Source organism: Alosa pseudoharengus, unplaced genomic scaffold (assembly GCF_046254945.1).
Source record: "Alosa pseudoharengus isolate Yale_2024_CS ecotype anadromous, Long Island Sound unplaced genomic scaffold, YU_APseudo_1.1 YU_APseudo_1.1_scf_6, whole genome shotgun sequence".
Lineage (NCBI taxonomy): Eukaryota > Metazoa > Chordata > Actinopteri > Clupeiformes > Clupeidae > Alosa > Alosa pseudoharengus.
Window position 1 is genome coordinate 2,345,012 of NW_027468848.1, and position 5,000 is coordinate 2,350,011.

Genomic DNA, 5,000 nt, shown 5'->3' on the forward strand with positions numbered 1-5,000 from the left:
ACAAATCTAGTAACTAATATTGTATTAATATATGTTAATAGTTAACTAAATATATTTTTGGCGCTAATTAACAGTTATTTCTTACATCATTTAAATGTTAAATGTTTATTTACAAACTATATGCTAATATAAAAGTTAATGACATATTATTATTTATCTAGCTTTTCTGATTAGCTTTGTGGATAATTTATGGAATTTATGGTTTATGGCTTTATGGTCTTGTGGGGTGTATAAGGCACCCTACTGCCAGTGGTTGGTTGTGTGAGAGTTTGCGCTCCTCTTCTTCCACTTCATCCTTATTGGATACCTCTGTGGTTGGCTGTCCTGTAATTGGTGACTCTGTCTAGTGTTTGAAAGTAGTGTACTCTTTGCCTTTGGAAGTACTATTTGGTTGCTGCTTGAATTTGGTGAAATTCAGGGGAGGGGGGTGTAACAGAGTTAGAAATGTAGTTTAGTGTTTGTATGTGATTTTCGTCGTAATTAAGCAGCTTTATTGAGATTGGTGTTTTGAAGCCCCCTTTGGAGAAACGCTATACTGCAGCTCTGCTGCGTTTTGTCCTTGTATTGTTGCCATAGCCGATCAGAAGCGTTATGCTTTGCATTGCGTAGGTTGACTGTATAAAGCTCTCCCCACTTTGTTTTAATTTTGTAACTGTAAAATGTTGTTTAAGTTGAAAACTTTGATATACCACCTGTATTATGTTACTTTACATGTATTGTTAAGATTTGGGTGCAATTCTAGCAACTTAGAGAACGTTTATTAATGTTTTCATTATGACCACGAGTTCACACACACTGAGTCTAGTGACTAGCTTCAAACTCCGCTAGCAACTTTCCATGCATTCAGTGTAGTTTAGCTTAGTGTGCATGGAAAGTGCAATTCAGTCTAGCAGGAAATGAATGTACATTAGTTTAGCATTATGTTTATGCATTACCTCCGTATGGTCTACGTCTGTGAGTGTTTAGTGAGTCTCAGAATATTAATACACTGTTGTTCTGTGCACCTGAACATTCCATGTCGCATGTCTCCCTTGCTAGTAGGGCTGACAGTGATGGTATAGGAATGATGCATGTAATATAGCCCATTCAACTACTTGTTGTTTAGTTTTAACTTTTCCTAAAGGAATAAATGTGATAAGCCAGTTTTGGTCTCAGTCCCTTCACCGTCTGACTAGTTATATATTACTAATATATTAATAAAGCTTAACCAACTTTATTATAAGGGTCCCCCATACTGATAGTTATATATTACTAATATATTAATTAAGCTTAACCAACTTTATTATAAGGGGCTCCACACTGATAGCTATATACTACTAACATATTAATTAAGCTTAACCAACTTTATTATAAGGGTCCCCCATACTGATAGTTATATATGACTAATATATTAATTAAGCTTAACCAACTTTATTATAAGGGGCCCCACGCTTATAGCTATATACTACTAATATATTAATTAAGCTTAACCAACTTTATTGAAAGCGGTTCCGGCGCCGACAACAGTGGCAGCATGTCAAGGTAGCTCCGTGTTTTTTTCTTGAATTTCCCCTTGGGGATCAATAAAGTATCTATCTATCTATCTATCTATTGTAAGGGTCCTATGGAGAGCGGTTCATATTGGGATAGGCAGAAGCACAGTTTAATAACAATTAGTTAAATAATAATAAGTCATTAACTTTTATATTAACATATAGTTTGCAAATAAACATTTAACATTTAAATGATGCAAGAAATAACTGTTAATTAGTGCCAAAAATACATTTATTTAACTATTAACACATATTAATACAATATTAGTTAATAGATTTGCTAAAACATTAACATACAGATTTTATGCAAACAACTAATATTTAATTAATTATTAAAAAACTATTAACTTGTGCCAAATAGATATGTTAGTAACAATTAACTAAGGGTTAGGTAATTACTAGTTTGCTATTTATTATGGCACCTTATTATGGAGTGTTACCACATTTCTTACTGACCAAAAGCAACATTACATAGACACCAGTGCTTCATTTACTACTGAAACTGATATGGGTGTATAGATTGAATTAAGGTATAGAGATTGGATTAAGGTAGATTAAGATAGAAGTTTATAGATTGGATTAAGGTAGATTAAGATAAGGGTTTATAGATTCTATTAAGGTTTAGAGATTGGATTAAGGCAGATTAAGATATGAGTTTAGATATAGATTGGATTGGATTAAAGTACATTAAGATATGAGTTTATGGATTGGATTAAAGTATATTAAGATATGAGTTTATGGATTGGATTAAAGTGCATTAAGATATGAGTTTATGGATTGGATTAAAGTGCATTAAGATTATAGATTGGGGGTAAAGCAGATTAAGAGTTTTCCTAGCCAAAGCCAACATGTCATTTTAGACTGACTGAAACCATGAAAAGTTTACAGATGGACCAAACCCAACAGGTCTTTGAAAATAAATGTATTGACAAATTTCGCCCTAAGGTGGAAATGTTGGACATGTATTGACAAATTTTTCCCTAAGGTGGAAATGTTGGACATGTATTTACAAATTTCTCCCTAAAGGGCTCAACATGAACTCCACGGTAGCTACGGCGTCGTGACCTTTTTATGGTTCTGCGTTTGGGTTGTTTTGCATCGCGGTGCATTTCACCGCCATAACGCTTAGACTGTATGACCGAAACGGTACTCAGAATGGCAAACCCCTTAGACCATTCATGGGCAACCCGTGGGCTTTCCCTGACCGGCCCGCGTAAGGTCCGTGAAAGAACAATAGTCAATAGCCTAGCATAGAGATAATGCACGCAAATCAATATCGTTGCTTTTATTTTGAAAGCGACTGCTATTTGTACGCCCATACAATGTGCGTGGATGCATACGATGTAAACACTCTCACTGATGTGCTGGTGAATAGAATTTATGCTTCTGCATCGACACAATGCAGTTGCCTTTAAGTCGGCGTAAACCTTTCAAAGTTTTGTGTCTCTTATGTCTGCGTCGCTCACCACCGCAAAGGTTGTCAGAACGAACTCCTGCTGTTTGTTGGCGATACGAAGTGTTAATTTCAAAACGTTACTGGCAGATAGATAGTTTACATTCGGATAACCCCGTCATTGTAACCAAAATATGTCTGAGTTTATTTGCAAAGCTTATGTCAGTGAACTAGCATGTTGCTAACACCTCACAGTTGCCTATCAACTGATGTGTGTGTGTGTGAGCTGATGTGTGTGTGAGCTGATGTGTGTGTGTGTGTGAGCTGATGTGTGTGAGCTGATGTGTTTGTGTGTGAGCTGATGTGTGTGTGTGAGCTGAGGTTGATGGATCGATCCATTTGCTCCTCACAGACAGCGTTCATCAGCTCTTAAGCAGCATATGCTGTACATATCGTATATATTCTATCAGCTCTTAGCTGTACATATCGTATATATATTATATCAGCTCTTAGCTGTACATATCGTATATATTCTATCAGCTCTTAAGCAGTATATACTGTACATATCGTATATATTCTATCAGCTCTTAGCTGTACATATCGTATATATTCTATCAGCTCTTAGCTGTACATATCGTATATATTCTATCAGCTCTTAAGCAGTATATACTGTACATATCGTATATATTCTATCAGCTCTTAAGCAGCATATACTGTACATATCGTATATATTCTATCAGCTCTTAAGCAGTATACTGTACATATCGTATATATTCTATCAGCTCTTAGCTGTACATATCGTATATATTCTATCAGCTCTTAAGCAGCATATGCTGTACATATCGTATATATTCTATCAGCTCTTAAGCAGTATATGCTGTACTTATCGTATATATCAGCCATGTGTGTGTGTGTGTGTGTGTGTGTGTATGCTGTACATATCGTATATATCGCCATGACGCACTCCTGATCCTCTCTTCACCCCGTGACTCATCACTTTCCGCTCCGTGAGTTATAACGTACACGCCGTGCCTGGGCCACCGGGCCCCATTCATCTGTGTGTGTGTGTGTGTGTGTGTGTGTGTGTGCGTGCGTGCGTGTCTGTGTGTGTCTGTGTGTGTGTGTGCATGAAAGGCTTAATGTGAAAATGCTATCCATCACACACTCATGGGGAGAGATGAGCTAAGAGGAGAGGGAAAACGGTGCACAGGAACTTTTTATGAGGGTGATTCAGATGGCAGGTGAGCTCTGTGTGTGTGTGTGTGTGTGCGTGTGAGTGTGTGTGTCTGTGTGTGTGTGTGTGTGTGTCTGTGTGTGTGTGTTCGTGTGTGTGTGTGCGTGTGTTTGTGTGTGTGTGTGTGTGTGTGTGTCTGCGTGTGTGTGTGTGTGTGTGTGTGTGTGTGTCTGTGTGTGTGTGTTCGTGTGTGTGTGTGCGTGTGTTTGTGTGTGTGTGTGTGTCTGCGTGTGTGTGTGTGCGTGTGTTTGTGTGTGTGTGTGTTTGTGTGTGTCTGCGTGTGTGTGTGTCTGCGTGTGTGTGTGTGTGTGTGTGTGTGTGTGTGTGTCTGCGTGTGTGTGTGTCTGCGTGTGTGTGTGTGTGTGTGTGTGTGTGTGTGTGATGGTGAAGGGCATCTGCAGAGGACAGAGGGTGACAGGTAGGTGTGGAACTGCTGCTCCCTCTCTCTCCTCTCTCTCTCTCCTTCTCTCTCTCTCCCTCTCTCTCTCTCCTCTCTCTCTTTCTCTCTCTCTCTCTCTCTCTCTCTCTCTCTCTCTCCTCTCTCTCTCTCTCTTTGTCTCTCTATATCCCACTATTTCACTCTCAGTTTCAAACTCGTTATCTGGTGAAAGTGACATAGAATCCCTGACAGAAACTTATCAGTATGACTCACTCACACACTCACTCACACACACACTTATTCACTCACACACTCACGCACTCACTCACTCACACACTTACTCACACACACACTTATTCACTCACTCACTCACTTACTCACTCACTCACACACACACACACTCAGACACTCACTCACTCAAATTCAAATTTAAAATGCTTTATTGGCATGACAATTTGTGAA

General features: G+C 38.6%; 1 protein-coding gene across 1 annotated transcript in view; it reads right to left on the minus strand.

The window, feature by feature from the left end:
* Window positions 1-5,000, minus strand: part of LOC143105665 (retinoic acid receptor RXR-alpha-B-like) — a 91,028-nt gene that overhangs the window by 10,483 nt on the left and 75,545 nt on the right. The window lies entirely within an intron of this gene.